We start from the raw sequence: 21315 nt of genomic DNA, 5'->3' as shown, positions 1-21315 counted from the left end.
CCTAAATGAGAGAGGCGACTTAGAAAGAATCTTTTGTACAAATGATTTGTAGAATTTGACACAATCATGTTTGAAATGAAGAATATCTACTTCTTTCACATGTAATTTAGAGTTCTTTAATGCATCTTTTGTGGAAAATCCCAAGTCAACATTCTTTGCAAATATAAGATTATCACTGAGTGTTAGATCTATCTTCGTGATATTTTTGTTCTCAATTATATCTCCTTTCACAAACCTTTCCATTACAGATTTGACCATCAAATGAAGAGCACTATACAGAAAAGGAGCCATTGGAGCTTCATTCTGAAATTCCTTAAGGAAAGGCTCCACTTCTGCTGCCATGGCACTAAAAAAAGCTAATTTAGGCCCAAGAAGTTTGTCATTTAAAAATTCAGAAACAATTCTGTAGCTTTCACAATCTGGAACTTTTTTTTGTTTGGTAACATTGCTAGTGTACAAAAGTAAGTCAGGTAGCATAGCCTGAGCCCTGGATGCCACTTTAGCATTTTCCACCCATCTAACTGAACAGAACTTGTGGGGGAATCTGGATGAGTTTGTGTAACTTATAAAATCTCCCCTCCTAGAAGGTGAATTTTTGAACAAATTGTACAATGCCCTTAAAAACTGAACCAACTTCCAGCCTGTAGATGTAACACCTGTCTTAAAAGCATTATGCACAGTGTGCAGACCACATGTTCCTAATTGAAGAAAGTAAGGAGCATCAACATTCCCTTCATGTAAAACATATTCAAGGTCTTTAACTACTTTAAGATTTACATTTGGCCCATCCATAGAAATTTGAATGGTTTTCTCAAGAAGCTGAGGAGGGACTAATTCTTGAATAGCTCCCAGAAGGTCACTGGCACAGGCCTTATTAAGGAAAGCAGAAGTGAAGTATCTACTAGTTACCTCATTGATATCATCGTCCCAAAATTTGACATGAATGTCCATTTGCTGACGTTGGGAGATTTTATTCAAGCTTTCATCAAATGCCAAAACAACATGAGGACAACTATTTAACTTATTTTTTAGTTTTTCAGTGAAATAAGGAGCTATTCCATGTACTACTGTGTAAGCTAACTTTGTTCTCTGTATCTGCAATTTACTAGCTATAGTACTGTCAGCAAACATGATGGGTAGCAAAGATGCCAAACCAGCAGCACTCCTAAATGACAAATGAAACATAACACTTGCTAAACACCATAAAATCTCTGCCTTGGACGTTTCTTCGTTAACAAGAAAAATTTTTAATGCCGGAACTACACTCCTTGAGCAAGACAAATCTAAAGATGGTGTAAGTGTTACAACCGAAGATGTAGGCTTTAAATCTTGTTTTTTCTTAACAAACACATCCATAGGTAAAGATCTTGCCTTATTTGCTGCCGCAAATATGTGCTTTGCACCTTTAGCATGACTTACAAGGGCGGTTCTACCCATACTACTAATATTGATTTTTCCATTACACAATTTGCACAATGCATTTGTACTACACTTGGGGTCCCTTTCCACCCACTCAAATTCATCTTTGTACTTATCACTGTACGTGGTAACGGAACACTTCGGCATATTAATTACACACTGTTGCAGATCACATAACCTTACTGTACAGAAAATAGTTATATTTACATCATAAAACAAATAGTTGTTACATGAAACTCTTTCTGTTGTTCACATAAATAGGATATATTCATCATAAAACAAATATATGCAAAATCAAACTCAAATGCGGCGATTTATATTAAACAATTACTGTAAACATAAGACGGACTTGAGCCATGCACAAAAATACTTCAATTGATAAATCCTCAAATGCTGCGCGTATGGACTTCTAAACGTAATATTCCAACATCTAACACACTTCACTTGCGTAGAAAATCGTATAACCTTGTCCGAGCACTAAAACTGTACAACAAAGATGGCGAAGCGCGCGTGCGAACGAGGAAGCAAACAAGTCATGTGACTTGACTGCTAGAATGCATGCTGGGAGAAATATCGATCGATCGCTGTGCGCGTGCGTACCTGCGCAAGCAGACTCGTCACATTTTTTTTAATAGACATCGAAAACTGTGGTTACTCGCCATCATAATGTGTTATTTTAACTTACATTTAATAAGATAATTATTATTTAAAGAGTTTATACAACAAATGTATTCGAAAGCTAAGGTTATTTACTGCTGATGCGTATACATTTCATGATGAAAAATCCCGCACATACACGTTCCCGACTCTCTACGAAAATTCCTGGCTTTTTCAAGGTATTCCCGGTGCTCACGAAAATTCACGGTTATTTCACAGATTTCCCGATTTCCCGGTTGAGTGGCCACCCTGGACACATAGTTTGCGCTCAGTCACGCTTAAGTAGCTTGGGCTTCACTCAGTATACACAAGACCCTTTCCTTTAATATTAACAAATGTTTATTTTATGTTTCCAGAACATTATTTGTACCACTGAACGTAACTTCCCGTCTATCCCCTCCTCGCCATGACTACTCCCCCCGAGGCGAAGCGACCCCGTCCCAGTGAGGCTTCCACATCGGACACTCGCGACAGCACGCGGGCATCCGGGGTGGAGCCGCGTGAAGCTGGCGACTTGCCTCCCCTGGAGAGTGTTATCTTGAACTCTGCTTTTGCTAACCGGATAGTGGACTTTCGGATCGGTAATGATGTTGAGTCTATTGATCTCGATTTGGACCGGTTTCTGCAGAGATGTAGGGTTCCCTTTCTGGCCTTAACTTCCGTCTTGGTACGCCCTTTTAAAGTCTACATTTCACTCTCGGCTTCATTTGTTAAGGAATCTGTGGAGGGAGGCGAGAGTGAGACATTTCATTTTACAACACACTCAGTCGCGGTAATGCTCTCTGATGAGGTAGGGGAAATCTATGATTCAGTATTCATTCCGGAAGTCAATAGGAACGTTAGCGAATTCGCTGCCCGTGGCAGTGGGTGGGCTCTACAGCGATTGATTAACATGGATGTACATGTTTCAAGCTATAGGGCTTTCACCGTTGGCGCGCCGCACACGAAATTACCGACGTTTTTATCCAATAGGAAAGCTTGTGTCAATATTGAATGTCCCGAGCAGCATTGCTTTCTGTATGCCGTTATGGTGTGATGCCGGCGGAAGCAAATTTTAACCGAGCCAGTTCGTATCCGGATCCACTTGTGGCTTTCAATTCGTCTGGTTTGAGTTTCCCGTCTACTCTCCATCAGATTAAGACATTCGAGAGGAACAATAATATTTCCGTTAACGTTTATGCTTGTGTAGACAGTAAGGGGAGTATTGTTGATGAATGTTTTAGTGGCAAGTCTGAATCCTCTATCCAGCCTCTTCGCGTATCCTCTGAGCGAAGAGCGAGACATGTAAATATTTTAGCGATTTGTTCTAGTGACGCGGCAGAGCACCTACACTTTGTAACAATTAAGAGTCTGTCCAGATTATTGTATTCCCAACTGTCAAGGTCTACTCGTAAGAAATGGATTTGCGAGCGCTGTCTTCAATACTTTTCAAGTGAAGACATGTTAACTTCACACACTGTTCTCTGCAGCCAGCATCAAGCAGTGCGTTCCTGTTTCCCTACAGAGGAGAACAAATATTTACAGTTTACAAATATTGCAAAACAGGATCGCCTCGGCTTTATTGCGTACTGTGACACCGAGTCATACCTTAAGCCGATATCCACATGTTTACCCGGTGATGAGACATCTAATACCACACGGGTAAACGAACATGTACCATACGCATGCAGCATTTTGTTAGTGTGTGGATACGATAGCTCTTTGACCAGGTATGTGCAATTCGAGGGTGATAATTGTATTGCTGAAATGGTCGCCGAATTAGTTTCAATGACAAAGTGGGTATGTGATATTTATTCAAAGACCATCCCTATTAAGAAGCCGACTCCAGCCGTCTCTGCAAGGCTTGCAAGTCAAACACATTGCCATATCTGTAAGAAGGTATTGGCTGGGCAGAAGGTGCTCGATCACTGCCATTTGACTGGTGAAATACGTGGTTATGCCCATTCGAAATGCAACCTGGCTTTCAGGATGCAAAAGAAACAGCTTGTCGCGGTATTCCATAATTTGCAAAATTATGATGCCCACTTTTTAATGAAGCATTTAGTTTCGCGGCGGATTGCACAGCCGGACGGCTCCTTCGTTGTGGAGAATCCCGGCGAGGTCAAAGTATTAGGCGTAACTCTAGAGAGTTACAAATGTATTACTTAATACATACATGTCTCAGGTAATGCGCAAGGAGGCGTGCATGCTGTGCATCTTAGATTTATTGATTCACTTAACTTGTAAAATTCATCTCTGGAAACTCTCGCTGGCAATCTCACTCCGGATCTGTTGAAACTCACCCGTTCAATGTTTCCAGATGATGCACAGTTTCAGTTAGCTACGCGTAAAGGTGTGTTTCCCTATGACTTTGCTAAGTCTAGTGAACATTTGCAGACTGCCTCGCTACCACCAAAGGATGCGTTCCATAACATAATGAGTGGCACGGACGTGAGTGATCTGGACTATATTCACGCTCAAAGAGCTTGGGATGTATTCCATTGTGCCACATTGAAAGAGTACGCACTTAGTTACCTTAAGGTGGATACTTGTTTGCTGGCCGATATATTCGAGTCTTTCCATTTTGTTTGCCTACAGCATTATTCGCTTGATCCCGCTCATTACATTACCGCTCCCTCGCTCGCATGGGATGCACTATTAATTAGAACCGGTGTGCGTCTTGAACTTGTGAACGACCCGGACATATACCTCTTCCTAGAGTCTGCCGTTCGTGGAGGTATTACAAACGTAAGTCGACGTCACGCCAAAGCTAACAATGTGTACATATCCAGTCACGACCCGAGCCTTCCGTCTTCGTACATCTGTTATTTCGATGTTAACGCACTGTATGCTCACACAATGTTGGATAAGCTTCCTGTGGGTAATTTCCAATGGGTTCCCAGGGATGAGTATACGAGTTGGGATTTCAACACCATTGACATCGATGGTGATACATCATTTTTCGCGGAAGTAGATTTGACCTTTCCCGATGATTGTCACGATCGCCTATCAGATCTGCCTCTGGCCCCTGTGAATGGCGTACCGCCAAACGGGCGTATGAGTAAATTACTGTTAACTCTCGCGCCACGTACTAAATATGTTGTCCATGCCAAGTCACTGCGGCACTACGTTCAGTATGGGGCGAACATCGGCCAGGTTCACCGCGTGCTGCGGTTTGCGCAGGCTGCCTGGATGAGGGACTTTATAGCCTTTAATGCAGAGCATCGTGCCCAGGCTGCGAACCCCTTTGAGAAATCGTTTTTTAAATTACTGTCGAACTCTGTTTATGGAAAAAGTTTGGCAAATACGTGAAAGCATAAGGATATTTGCATTGCTTCACGATACGATTCCATTTATGGGGCGGCTGAGCTGATTGGTCGTCCGACATTCAAGGCTCGGCGAATCATCGATGAGAGTTTAGTCCTCATAGAGATGCAAAAAGGGACGATTACCTTTGATAGACCATTGTACACAGGTGTCGCCATTTTAGATTTATCAAAATTAGTCCTCTACGATTTCCATTATAATTATATGCAAAAGAAATTCCCTCCACAGTCTCTGCATCTCCTGTACACGGATACGGACTCGTTAATTTACCACGTTGTGTGTGACGACATTTACGATTCGATTCGCACCGATTTAGCTTCCCGTTTCGACACTTCACATTATGCACCAGGTAATGAGCAACGCTTCCCCTTGGTCAATAAGGATGTAACGGGGGTGATGAAGGATGAGGCCACTGACAATATCATCACGGAGTTTGTTGGTCTTCGCCCGAAGCTTTACGCGTTTAAGATGGAGGACGGTTCTTCTACGCGTAAGGCGAAGGGAATCAAGGCCAGCGCACTGCATTCACTCCTGTTTCCTCAATACCTGGAATGCTTGCTTCAAAATTCACGGGTTCTCGTGACCCAACACCATTTCCGATCGTGAGGCCACACTGTGTTTACGGAGCGTGTGACCAAGGTAGCATTGTCTTCAGGAGATGATAAGCATTGGCTTTCTGAAGACAGTGTCAGCACTCTACCTTGGGGACATAAGAACCTACGCCTTTCCCCGGACCATGATTAGCCCTTTCCTATTGTTACATTCAGCTATGCTGTCGTCCCCGAGTGATGGGGTGGCCTAGCGCTCCGATCCTCCCACCATTGCACGTGGAGAATAACCTATTGATATGTCACAGTACACAAGTAATTTATTTTACAAAAAAGAAACGTTAACATAATTTATATAATTATTTTTTAAAGCTAGAATGGTTTTAACATATTTTATACATGTTTAAAGTTAGAGTGATTTTAACGTAATTTATACACGTTTAAAGTTAGAATGGTCTTAACGTAATTTGTTTTAAACATGTAATTTAATTTTCCTCTTTTACAAAGGCTAATGTAATTTTTTTTTCTTTACAAGTCTTAACATAATTTCTTTTACACAAGTAATTTATACAAATGTTAACGAATTTTTTAAGTAGAATGTCTTTAACGTATTTTACACATGTTTATATAATTTATTTTTCTCTTTTACACAAGTAATTTATTTAAATTAAAATAAATGTTAACATATTTTATACAAACGTTAATGTATTTTCTATTTACAATTCTTAACGTAATTTATTTTACCCCATTTTTATTTTCTCTTTACAAATCTTAACGTAAATGTTTTACACACTTGGGTTATGCTGTAGCTACTGCGTATGTATTGTTCTGCAGATCTCCCCAACACGAGATGGCTGTATGAACATGTGCTGATATGTCGGCCCTTATACCGAAAGAGATAGCCGAACTGTTCTTTATGGAGGAGGTGTTGGAGAGTGGGCCACAGCCACCGCGGGAACGTGAGCCTGACGTTGGCCGCAGCGATAGCTCGACCGCGCGCCGAGGGAGTTGGAGTTGTCCGCCACACATGTTTTATACCTAAAGTTAAATAAAACCAACATTCTTTTTTACCCGTGTGTTGTCTACATTATTTCTTTTTCCACCTCTGTATATTCCTTGTAGTTGCTCCTTTCCTGTACACAGCGATGGCCTGACCTTGTTTCTCTGTGGTAAACACTTTCACTGTCACCCAGCAGGTAAACACATTCCTGGTCGCCGGCGCACGAGCGAGGTTTCCAGCACGGCGTTTGTAATGCTTAACACATTGGCCGAGAGCCAATTACTACAAAGTGTTTGTAAAAATATTATTAAATTTAAATATGCTTAACACATTGTTTATACATTATTATAAGAAAATTTAACTATGCTTATTTTCTATATTTATAATATTTATTTTACTCGATGTAACATAATAGTAACTATACTAAACACATTTTTTTAACTATGCTTATTACTTAAAGCATTTTTTTAAAGACGTTATTATGCTTATAATATGTGGGGATTATAATTGCGCAGTTTACAAGTGACGCTCCAGCGGGCAACATCTCGCTCTCTCTGCGCGGGATTTTTGAGGTTATGTTTATTTAGTCATAGCTAATATGGCGGGTGGGGGCTTTTAAGCATACTGAAACATGGTGGGTTGTTTTCGAAATTTAAATATGGCTGTTGGAAAGTAAACATTGCGATTAAGCATACTTTTTCAAATTTAAGCATAGCGATATTTCATTTCTTTTCGAAAGTTAACTGTTTAGGCATAGCTAGTATGGCGGTAATTTAATAAACATGACGGTATTTTTTTTACATTTAAGCATAGCGGTATTTTAATTCTTTTCGAAATTTAAATATGGCGATTAAGCATACTCATAGTGAGGGGTTGGAGACGTTACTTTTCGAATACAACATGGCGGTTAAGCATATTTTTTGAAATTTAAAGATATGGCGGTTGTGGAGTGGTGGGGGTTTATAGACATATTTTTTTTAAATTTAAAGACATGGCAGTTAAGCATAATGGTGGGGGGTTTGCTTTAAGCATTCATCATGGCGTCAATTGTTTTAAGCATACAACATGGCGGCGGTTGTGGAGTGGCGGGGCTTTTAAGCATATTTTTTGACATTTAAACATTGCGGTTTAAGCATACAATATGGCAGGTATTTTAAGCATAGCGGTTTAGGCATAGCTAGTATGGCGGGGGTTTCTTTTAGGCATACTTGGGGGGGGGGGGTGGCTATATAGACATATTTATTTTTCGAAATTTAAACATAGCTTCTTTTAAGCATATTTTTTTAAGACATGGCGGTATTTTATTTTCCAAATTTAAATATGGTGGTTGCTTCTTTTAGGGGGTGGGGGTGGGTTTATAGACATATATTTTTTTTCGCATTTTAAGCATAGCTAGTATTGCTTTTCGAAATTTTAAAGACATAGCTTCTTTTAAGCATATGTACGTTATTTAATTCCCCATACTTCATCTGGTCCCGTGGTCTAGTGGTCAAGGTGTCTGCCTCGTAACCACGACGTTGGTGCGTCCCCGGGATCGAATCCACCCAGCACCCCGGATTTTTTGTATACAATTCCCGCCTTCGGAGCGATGGTGGCGCGCTCCGGTAACTAAAGGCTGAACTAAGATGGCGGCCTCCAGCAGACGGTGGTGCGCCCTGGTAACCAATGTCAACAACAATGGCGGTCCCCGTGAGACAAGATGGCGGCCCCCATGAAACAAGATGGCGGCGCCCATGGGGGGGGGTACTGGCGCTGTGTTTACATTGAGCCAGAACCTCCTCGTCACTCGTACTATTATTTGCCTGCGCAAAATTTTTCATTAACAACAAAATAATTTGACAAGTGTGGACTTCCTACAAACATAGTTTTTCAGTTTGTGGTAGCTTTTTAAGTGCATTTGTTTATTTTTCAATTGTGTATATTTATTTTTCTATTCACTTACTACTTTCTATATTCCTTATCGTTTCTTGCTTCCTAACTATTTAAATACCGTAAATAGAATCTCCAGTGATTATGTCAAATAAACTCAAATAATGCAATGTGTACAGTATTGAAAATATAAATATGCAAGTAAAAATAATTTTTGCTGTTATCTTTTATTAAGTAACTTATAAATTAGAATTTTTCAATAAAATTACAAACATTTAATATTGTTATGATTCAACTTTAAGATTATCTCAATTCTTGACTATCCCAAGACAGGGTGATAGGGGACTCAAGACTAACAATGAAAGACAATTCAATATAGAGACTTGATTTACTCTCAAGTACCCTTACAGTGTTAGCTGTCATATACTTCCGACAATGATCGCGGAGCCTCGCTACTACACCTCGGCAGGTTCCTTACCCACGCTGTGCTGGGTCGCACTCGCGGCAGGTTCTCGATGACGGAATGCGGCGGCCGAGGACCACGGGGCTCCGTGGTTCCGATGTCACGACTTCAGCCGTCCAGTCGCCGGTGACCAGAAGAAGCCCCTTCTCGACGGTGGCTGTCGTTTTTATCCTTCTGTCCGCGTCCGTATTGATGTTCCGTGTTGTCCCCTTTTCTCTCGCAGCGGCGGTCGGCCTTCGGCGACACGCATCGCTGTTTCGCTGGCGGTGTTGAAATTGCTGACACCTCGTGTTTGACTCAGGGCGAGCCTCGAAGGCGCTTGCCAGAGTGCTCAGAGCGAGTCATAACAATATGCATATTATAGACTACAAATTATATGTATTTTTTTTTTTTTTGTTATTTTAGCCTCTATAAGATGAACTGCCCTTAACTAATTTATTTTAACATTAAATTTGTAATCAGCGACCTCGAAAACCCCTATAATGAAGTTTATATGACATAACATTGGTTTTTGTATTTTTGACCACGTTTTCGGGCAAATCTCCCACTGTGTGACGTGTTGATGGCTAGAAGCCCACAGGTTTCGGATAAGGTTAGTACAAAAATATGTTCTACAAGAGTTTGCAGATCTAAGAAGTTTCTGCACAGTACCAATAAACTAACACATCTTATTAGAAATTTTCTGACCAGTTTTCCTTCCTTAGGGTAACATTTCCATCTCCAAACAGTCTTGATGAGATGGGCCACATCCACACGGATGTAACATGGAATCTCACAGCATTCCATTGCGGAGAGTATTCTCAAACAACACTTGTTGTAAGTTGCTAAACTAATGTCTCTGAAGGACCTCGCTATAGCACCTAGTAATGCTAAAGAAAAATCACACACACACATTCTCTTGGAGTTTTATGTACATCCTTAAGCCATTTTTTAACCAAAATAATATTGTTGGCATGTATCGCATTTCAGTCAATAACTGAGCGATACTTATAAATTATGTTTTGAAAATGAATAACAATTTCATACAAAAAAAATTTGATCCGATAAATTGTTTGGACCATTCCTCTGCAGTTTATTTTACGAAGCTTCCAGTTGCATCTATGGATATAGGCCTACTTGGAAAACGAGATTCAGACAAATATTTCTTACACAAAAAATGTTCCTTTGACCAGTAAAAACAAAAAAATTCATCGTAACTGACAACATGTATTTTTCCGGCATATTCTGGACTCATTTTCATCTTTACCAAAGCCAGTACAAAGTCTGCTACTTTAGGTGTCGGGCAGTTTAATCTTTTAGCTTCTTCCCTAACATTTCTTCACTTTTTTTAGAGATGGTAAGTACGGAGGTTCCTGCTCTCCAAACTTCATGACCGCATCTGCTTTCTTACGACGCCAATTCCAGGCTCGGTTTTCCAACATTTCCTTTCCTGCATCAAGTCTCTGTTTACCACGAAGCTGCCTCTTTTTCGTATGTAATACGCCCCGTGTGTCTGGAGCGGTGACTGTCAAAATTAAAGGTGAGAGGGATTTAGGTTCTTCTAGTGCCTCAGTCTGAACTTTTTCTCCGCATTCTGTGCACTTAGCTACAGCAAACAAAAATGGTCCCGATCCCATCTCACTAAGACGTACTTTACTTTTTTTGAAGGAAAGTGAGCATGGAATTTTACATTGATCACTTATGTGCGTTGAGAAGATCCCAGCCCAATAATCACTTTTCAAAACTTTTCTCCATTTTATCCTTTTACCTTCTGAGTATTCTACTTCTTCAGGTTTGCATAAATCGTAATCTTCAAAAGGAATACGTACTCTCCATTTCGAATACCCTGCGTTATATGAATTCTCCTCCGAAGATGAAGAATTACTTTCCTCAGATTCATTACCTATATGTATCTTGAGATGAGTAATGCTTTTTTTTTTTTTCGTCGGTACCTATTTCAAGGTTTTCTGACAATAAGTCGTACAAACCATATTGGTTTTGCTGTACGTAGTCATGACATTGCTTCGGATTGTACACAGGTTTGTTATTAACAAACAAATTTCCATCCGAAGACACATCTCTCCATATATAAGCTGAATCTGTCTTTAATCGTCCACTGGGTTCGAAAGCGTCAGTATACTTCAGAAATGTTTCTCGAAGTAAATCTTCAGACATGGGACATTTCTTCGGCATCTCCTGCAATGACAATGAATTAATGTTAATAAACCAATAATCTCTTATTATACAAACTTACAAATACAGAAAAAAGGGTATGCATGTAAAACATGTTTTTAAAACTAAACATGTTCAATTGCGTCAAAAATTTGGGTTGTATTGTAAACAAGATAAGCAATAGAGCGAGATCCTCTATTTTTTTTAATTTTCACAAAGAGTAGTTTAAGAACAATGGTTACAAACATATAAATTAGTAATAATACTATAACATTATTTGTTAATATGTGGGTAAGATAGTAAATACTAATGTATACGAAATATAATAGTAATTCTCAAATTTTACGATATAAAACGCCTTACGAACTTCAGAAAACAATTTTCACCAAACCTCTACTAGACTTATTTCTTAGGAAAATAAATGTTTATGTTGTAGTCCTATTAGTTGGAAGAACAATTGAACATGTTGCATCTAAAAACCTACATCTCTCCATGAAGACAAGGCTCGCCATGCGATTTATGCACATGAGATGCCAGGGTTCGATGAAAATAAACAAAATAATGATTTTTATGAACAATCACATTTCGTCATATAAGTTTAATATGACACATATTTTAACGGGTGTAGTGCTTACATGTGATATTTTATGAAATCATGCATAAATCCAGTTCCAGTCATCAGAAGTGATCACAAAGACGCAATAAATGTAAGGTGGATTTACAGTCCAAACTAAACAAGACAAATGTTTTTAGTTCAGTTGATTCCCTCAATTAAATGAATTAAATATGTTTCACACTTAAACCATCGTGGTATGCATATAAAATTGTTATTATTTCAGAAACCATGAAAGCGATGCAACTAAACTCAAAAAATATATATTTTTTTCTTTTTCGTGTTATGTCATCAGCTAACATGTTCACCCTTTATTGCGCCCTTGCCAGCTGCAAGTTCGAATCCATTAAAACCTAGCTCTCGCTTAGACTACTCGAATACAATTTAACTGTTATATTTTACGCGTTTCCCGTGTATTAAAATTAAATTGTGTCGTATCTTGTGATCTGCTGGTCGCAGCAGTTACATTACCGTGTTTTGTTGAAGCATATTTTTAGGACTGTCATTTTGCACCCGCAATTTGGCGAACATAGGAGGCTGCGGCCGCGAGTCGCGTCTACCGGGCTGCTCGGGCCATCAGTCGAGATGGAGTAGGTCAAGATGCTAACGAGCATCTATACCTCGTCCGACTTTTTTTTTTTTATTGGTGATCTTTAGGAAGTTTGTATAATATTTTCATCAACGAACTTTGTAGGTAAGAAATACAGCTTCAGAACGCTAATGTGAGACAGCTATGATAAATTGGCAACTACGTCAGCTGGCATTGGAGTGCGTATTGTGGCTAGTTAAATACCACAACGCGCTCGGAGTGTGGGTTTTCTCGTTAATACGTTGGTTAAAGATTGAACTTTTCATTACTACATGTTGCTGAGAGAACTTATAAAACTCTTTACGCAAAATAAGGGAAATCAAAGCATTTCAATGAGCATGCTTGTGTTTGCCAATTGCACACAGCTCATTTAGTAGTGAATAATATTTTCCTAAAAATTATTTTCTTCGAAATTGTAAAATCATCACTCAAAAAATTAAAAAAAAAAAAAAAATATTTCCGTGGTTTTGGCTATAAAAGTGTTGGGCAGCCTGTTGAACAGGAAACTGCTAAACGTTTGATTTTTGTGAGTAAATTCTCCACCGAGTTTATTTGGTCGCTTATAAACATACAAGCCAGCGTGTATTTTCTCTGGTCCACTAACCACCCGATGAGGATTTTAATATTGCGAAGTAGTGAAAGCTACGACAAAAATACTCCATGGAACTGTTAGGCCTTACATGCAAACTCTTGCTTTCATATGGCAACATGTTTATTTAATCATAAAAATAAACAAATTTAACTATAATTTTGAATAAAATACGTTATATATGTTTATTTCTTGGACACTACACTTTTTTTCCGTTTCCTTTAATTTTTACTCTTAACTATTTATATATAGTCATATTCATGTAAATAAGTATTGACCTATGCAACTTCAAGTTTTTTTTTTCAAAAGGACTACTTTTTATTTTGTTGTACAATTTTGTCCGATTTTTTTAAAGTAATGTAGGAATAGTTTTTTATGGTTAAGACCAATTATAAATTACTTATTCTGAAAAGAAAATTTCCCTTTTCTGCAATGTGTAACTAGAGATATACAAGAGCTGTTTGGATGAAATCCTTCTCAATAGTTCTCATAAAAACCATTGTGACATTACAGAGCCAGTATGAATCAGTACCGTAAGTCACCTGGAAAATAAAATGTAATTTCAAACAAAATTCACTTGTATGAAATGAAATATACTTTATAAAATACAGCTATTATTTTAATGGTTAAAATAATGTTACAGGCTACAGTTCTGTATAATTACTTACAAACATTGCATTTAACATATTACCAAGTAAAATATAATATTCAATGTAATTTGTAACTATATCGATGAAAATAAACGCGACTATGTTAATTTGTGTTACTATTTAAATTTTGAATTTATTTTACACGTTTTATCCTTTCGTTTTATTAATCTTCTGAATTAAACTTGCTTTACTGCCATCGCTTTGCTGCTACCTTAACTTCTTTTTTTTATATCTTTAACAATTTTTAGTTGTATTTTAATATTTAGGATCTACACTTGTCTGCTTTGTAGGGTTCAGTTGATACGTTATGTAATCTTAACCTTCAAATATCCAAGAAGGAAATGGAACCTGATAACCAAAAGAAAAGAACCCTGAAATCACCCGTTTGAACTACCCTTTCTCCACCCCTTACGTACCATCGATTGATAAGGGTGCGATCTCACTGGTATTTTATCCGCTAACTCAATTTGGTACTCGATTAAATTCGTGCGACCTAGTTTACTAGTCAAGACATCTGGAAAACTGCTGCATAATTTATCAATGGCGGCCCGCTGCTGTGTTTTAAGGTGCTCGTGTGAAATGGTGTTTCCCTGATCCAAGATGGCTGCCGTTGTGTCGGCAGGACCCGAAACTATTTCCTTGTGGGGCCTCACAAGGAATAGGATTACCCATATTGAATTTGAAAACAAAATTCTTAGCCTGAAGATTAATGAGTAGACCTGTCTTGGCAATGAAATCAGACCCGTAGATTAGGTCTGTGGCCAGTTGATCAGTCACCAAAAATGGGAAATTCCATGAATATAAATCAATTTTTACCTTTATCATAACTGCTAACTTAATATATAATGGCTGCTCTGAAGCTGTGAAGCATTGTAACTTTGTGGTCTCAGTTCTTAGAATTAATTTGCTTTGTTTTAACTTGTTAAACAACTGCCCAGAAATCAGACTGCGCGCTGATCCCGTATCAATTAGTCCAGGTACAGTGTGTTCGCCAATCGATGTTACTGCATATGGAATCACTGTGGGAATATTGCCAAAAATTTGGTGGCACTTTCTCTTGCCCTTATTTGTAGGATCAACACACGTCTTACATGAATACGTGTGCGTTTAATTATCATTTCCCTTATTTTTGTTATTTCTGCTTCTATTGTACTTCCTTTGTTTACGTCTGTGACCTCGCCTGTTACTTTTATTCCTTGGTTCCTTGTTCTCATGATTATTGTTTTTGTGTAATGATTTTTCTTGTGTACTGTCAATACTTTTCGCAAGTTGAACTTCCCGTTTATAAGAAAAAATTTTAACACTCGAATTTTCCGGTGGCCCTAAATAAGGTTGTTCGGGCCACCGCGTTATGCGTTTTTTGGAGTGTCGTAATTTAGTTTTTTTGTTTTTGTGGTAACACTGGAACAGGGAATGTCCGTCTTTTTTACAGAAATTACAATACACATTTTGTTGATATCTACATTGTGGCCTTGAAGTGAAAAAGGTATTGACCTGATGTTTCTGTGCTGCATTCTTATAGTGTGAATTACTGCGCTCCGTTACGGTGCTGCTACCTTGTTGACTAGCGAATGTGGCTTGTTTATTCCGCTGAAAATCAGCGTATGTTTGTGACATGAACGCAAAGTTTATCTAGCTCAGCATAATTTTGGGGGCGCGCCTGGAACACTGAGCGCGAGCGCTCCACTGGGTTCAAACCGTCTAGAATCGTACTCACGACCTCTTTCTCTGGAACTTTTAGCCGGAGTACCTGGTTGGCTTCACGTATGTCAGCGACGTAGTTCGGCAAGGCTTCATTACGCTGCTGCAAACAGTTAAACCACTCCAACCGGATGTTTGTGAGTAGCCTACTCGGTATACAAAACTTCAACACGTCTTCATGAAACTCGTCGAAAGAGAGGTCAATTTCAATGGCTGCCATGATCCGCTCGCTTAAGGAAGCTTGGGTGTACGGTTAAATAATGTCGGGAATCCCTCCCTTTTGCCGTAGCTTTAACAAGATTCGAAGAAAATCAATCAGTTTGTGTGCGTCCAGACCCGACGTCTCTGGCAAATCTTTGATTAACCTTTCTACAGGATGGGTGATTTTTCCATAGAAACTGTAGCCGGTTTCTGGGGCTGTCGTGCTCCTCAGTACTGAGTCATGGGGATGAGCCGAGGGTACTGCCGGCTGAGGTGAAGACTGATTTTGCGGTACAAATTGCGACCGAGTCTGTTCCCGAGTGGCAACCGAGGGGCTGATTTGTTGTGGAGTGAGCTGGGGCGTTGTGAGTGGTGGCTGCAAAATACCAGCACTCGGAAGAGGGGTGGTTTGACATGAAGGAAACAGTTGCTGAAATTGAGCATAAGTACTAGAACTCTAACTTTGCACATCAAAGAGAAGTTCACAAGCTAGCAGAATGTTTGAATTTTTTTCGTTTTTATTTTTATTTATTTATTAATTTTTTTTTGTATTTTTATAATATCAAAGAAAACTTGTGGCGGTTTTCTCCGTGTGCTTCCGATTATTCTTGTCAATATTATGGTGGTTTTCTCCGTGTGCTCCCGTTTATTCTTGTCAATATTATGGTAGTTTTCTGCGTGTGCTCCCGTTTATTCTTGTCAATATTATGGTAGTTTTCTTCGTCTGCTCCTGATTATTATTGTCAATATTTTGATGGTTTTCTCCGTGTGCTTCCGATTATTCTTGACAATATTTTGATGGTTTTCTCCGTGTGCTTCCGATTATTCTTGATAATATTATGGTGGTTTTCTCCGTGTGCTCCTGATTATTCTTGACAATATTTTGATGGTTTTCTCTGGGTGCTTCTGATTATTCCTGACTAGACATCTGGTGGTTGTTTTTCGAGTGATTCTGGTTACTGATGAGGAATTGATCTCTGCACGAAGGATTTTTTTTACTTAATGAGGCATGTCATTTTTATTCAAGGTTGCATTTAATTAGTGAACTTCTGCTACTTAATCATCACTTGTAATATTTTTATCAGGTGGAAATAAAAAAAATCATTACTCAGTCGAATAATAATAATCTCTGAGAAATCTAAGAAGCACTAACAGGAAGGACGAACTTCCTTCTCCTTGGAGTCTAGCGAAGCCAACCTTCCTTTGCGATCGATAGTGAGCATTCCGCATCCCGCATTAATGAAATAGATATTATTTACCTGCAAGCAACACGTGGCGACATCTGTTGATGACAGCCAGAACTACTTGTATCAATTTGCTTTGCATTAGATAACTTAACTCTCGCTGATGAAATATGTAAAAAAATTCTATTTAAGAAATGGTTCCAATTGGAGAAAACTGACAGTTTGTATCTAACATTAGTCACAGAAGCTACCATGGATCATGGTTTGTTATCTGCAGCTGAATCGGAAGGAAGCCGCTGTAGATACTGTGGCAAGGATTTTGTCATGAGAAGGAATGCTAGACGTCACGAGAAGAATGATTGTGCTAGAAACCCACTAAGCAAAATGTTAAGCTGTAATCGTTGTAGCAGGTTGTTAACACGAATTGACAGCTTAAAACGACATGGTAGAACATGTAAAGTCAAGACTACTTACGGCATAGAGGACACCGATGGATCCACTAGACTAAAGAAGAGTGATCTGCATTACGACAATAATTTTCCTTGTCCTGAGCGTGATGGTATTAGCTCACCCGATCGTGAGGAAGAACATAAATTGAAGGATGCTAATGGCTTCGGGAAGACTGAAACTAATGGAAGTATCAACACCGTGAAAAGTGAGAATACATTCAAGCCTATATTCAGTAGATCCTCCATTCTTTGTAAAAATGATGGACTTCTAAAAAGGAAGCATGAAGACGATGAAGACACTTCGACATCATCGATAGCGAATTCATACGGTAATCTGGGTGAAGAGGATGTCTTCTACAGTGATTGTTACAGTGACTCTGAGGCTGTTGACAAAGGCATAGACTGTGATGAAGCACCTAGAGCTGACAAGGTCGAAGAATGTGGCGATGTCCCGAGACCGAAACGATGGAAACGTCGTGTTATAATAAATAAATCTGATAATGCTTATTATGATCACTGGGACGATTGTGATATTAAAAGTATTTATAATAAACAAGCAAGTAATATGGTGGTAGAAGAGATTGATTACACATCATGGAAAGATCCAAACATATTGGTTGACCGGCTAAGACTTCTACATGGCTCGCTTTGTGCAAGAAACTATTCATGCATCAAATAAATATCCTTCATACTCAAAGAACTGAGGAAAGCTGGCTACATACAATAATGGCTTCTTTTACTTGTATTTGTGTAATGTTGAGAAGTAATTAAATTTCCTGTGTGTACTGTGTGTACATTCCGTTTCCTGTGTGTACGTTCCGTTTCCTGTGTGTACTGTGTGTACGTTCCGTTTCCTGTGTGTACTGTGTGTACGTTCCGTTTCCTGTGTGTACTGTGTGTACGTTCCGTTTCCTGTGTGTACTGTGTGTACGTTCCGTTTCCTGTGTGTACTGTGTGTACGTTCAGTTTCCTGTGTGTACTGTGTGTACGTTCCGTTTCCTGTGTGTACTGTGTGTACATTGCGTGTTGGAGCCGAGTAGACTTGTATCCATGTAGCTTCATAGACATGTAGTTTCGTAGCCATGCGGTCGTTTGGTCATGCAGTCTCGCAGCCATGTATAACTCGGAACCAGCTAGATCCTTTTAGACTCGTAGCCTTGTAGCCTCGTAGTCTCTTAGACTCGTAGCATTGTAGCCCAATATCATTGGAGCTGTTGAAAGAAAAGGTAGTTGGAGCATTTGGAGCTGTTGGAGCTAAGAAGTAGTCGTTGCACGTTTATACAGGGCTAAATGTTTATAAGATTGCTGGCTTTCGCAAGTGATCCTGTAGTAGGATAGAAATTGTGTAATAAATATTATGTTTGTAAAAGACTTTGTGGTGTTTTATTTCTCGAACCTTACACTTTTCTGGTATTTAAATTAAATTAATTTTAGCTTCGTCCAGGATCGTGCCAAGGACCATAGTCGACCTAATTAATCAGTATATTGTTTGCAAATTTATTTAATGAATTTTTAACTTTTTCCTGAATTTATAGGTTAATTATTACGAATATTCCAAGGTGTTGGTCTTGATGTCTGATAGGATGATGGTAGTAGAGGGTAAGTCCCTTTAAGAATGTTGAACGTGGTTTAATTAAATTATTTTTTTCATAAAATTAAACATTATTGCATCGATCGAGTATCGAACCATGGACTGGAGCGGATCGAATCAATATGTAAGTTAATGAGTTATTTTTTTGATGAATTTCGGATTTTTTCCCGCTTTTCTAGCTACATTATTACACGATTTCAAGATGGCGCCCAAACTTCAAGACGGCGCTCTCTATGAACAAACAGCAGAAACAAACTCGACGGTGTCCAAGATGGCGGCCTCCAGTAGAACAGAAAATAAATCAAGAGCGACACTAATGCTATCTATGAACAAACAGCAGAAACAAAGTCGACGGTATCCAAGATGTCAGCCTCCATCAGAACAGAAAAAAAATCAATATGGCGACAGAGACGAAAATTTCATCATAATTAGTGGGGCGTTCGATTTAAAGATGGCGGATCCAAGATGGCCGCCGGGGTCAAGGTCAAAGTCACGGTACTACTTGTCCCGTTACGCTGTGTCCCGTTACACTCATCCAAGATGGTCGCCGTGACGTCAGAGATGGACGTGACGTCAGAGCTCAGTCAGCTCCAGCTCCTCAACCCTGAACCCTGTGCCCGGATGCCCCAAACTATACTACATGTTTACTATATAACATGTTTTAGTCTGACTATATGTCGCTCGACATAGGGTAAATTATCCTCATCATCTAGGTAGCTTACGAAAGCCGATAAATCATAAAACTTGGTGCATGCAAGGTTGAATTCTCACATCTAACTCTAAATTCGATTTACTAGTTGGCACACCATCATAAAGGGCGGCTCAGAGTCTCTTCCTGAGGACTTGGACATTGCCACTGGAGGGAAAATTGCGTAGCTGTAACTCATAGGTCAGCTCGTCTGACAGCAATAACTCCGGCTTAAACAGATTGCTCGGACGTAATTAACTACTAATTAAACAAAAATGTATACTTACAAGTACGATTCACACGTACACCAGAAACACTTCGCTCTTAAGAACTAACTTAATTTATAGATCTCATAAGGCTTCTTATCTTAATATAACATACAAACTAGCCCCGTTGCGCGTGGAGTAAGTCACACTATCAAGGTGGAGGGTATGTGCCCGAACCAATTAACGTATATGCCCGCCGTGCTACTCAAATACAATTCACAGCTGCGCGAACTTCCACTCTCAGCTTGACTTGCGCAAACTGTATACGTCCTTGTGGAACGGAGGGGACTGACCTGCCACTCGCAAGGTCGTCTGCCATGACGGACAGAGGGAGAGGGGTGTGCGGGAGAAAAGGGCCGTGTCGTCGCCCGCAGATTACGGGTCGTGTCGCAGTCCAGAGCTTGGGAAGGGGGGGGGGGGGGGGGAGAGTCTAGCTGAGACTCAAGATAAGGCACGTAGACCAGCCGGTCTGCCGCACGGCCGGGCGCAACGAACTCTCGTGCCGCGCACAAACTAAATTCCAATGGGACTTTAAAACTCAATATACATTTTAAAATAGAAAGAGCAATATTACTACAGGATGTACCAGCGATCAGTTCACAATGTTAATGATACAAAATTGAAATCCTAAAAAAAAATATTTTTTTATATATTATTTTATATTTAATTTTAGGTATGCCTACTCGATTTAGGTATGCCTATAGACCAAACCATGCTCTGCTACCAATTGAGATGCACCTCGTGCCTCAAAATTAAATTATTTTAATTTTATAAAAAAAAACTTGGAAACTGCTGGGTAAAATATTAAGAAAAATAAATTTTTTGACCAGAGGTGGCACGAGGTGGAAAACAAGACAATTTGGAACTCCCTGCACACAAGCAACTTGGGAGTTAGTGGATCGTTAAATATAATGAAGTACCGTATATGATAAATAAATACACTACATAAGTAGCTTGGACTATAGGTTCTCTGTTTTATTTAAAAAGAATTAAATTAATCCTTTGTTTTGGTTTAACAATAACATGGTATACACAATATATTAAAGTTATTAAAGGGGGCTGGACCGATATTATTAAAATAAGTTATACAATACTTTTGACAACAAAAAAAACACAGAAACAGAAATTTGAGGTATCTCTGACATATTATAGTATTTATTATAACTTCATATATTCTTATTGGTTAAGTTCTTTATGTCACTGCTCGCTGGTATATAATTTGTTGCGTTGGCGGCAGGGGGAAGATATATTTTAAATATCACCCGGGACTTGAAGTTGGACGTCTGGCCGGGAAGAAGCTCTTCTTAGGGGGAAAGGCAGTTGGAGGTCCAGCACAACATGATGGGTGTAATTTCGGCACCCAACTGTTGGACCCTGTCTG

The sequence above is a fragment of the Bacillus rossius genome, chromosome 1 (assembly GCF_032445375.1).
Source record: "Bacillus rossius redtenbacheri isolate Brsri chromosome 1, Brsri_v3, whole genome shotgun sequence".
In the NCBI taxonomy this organism is placed as follows: Eukaryota; Metazoa; Arthropoda; class Insecta; order Phasmatodea; family Bacillidae; genus Bacillus; species Bacillus rossius.
Note: the sequence above shows the minus strand (reverse complement) of the source record.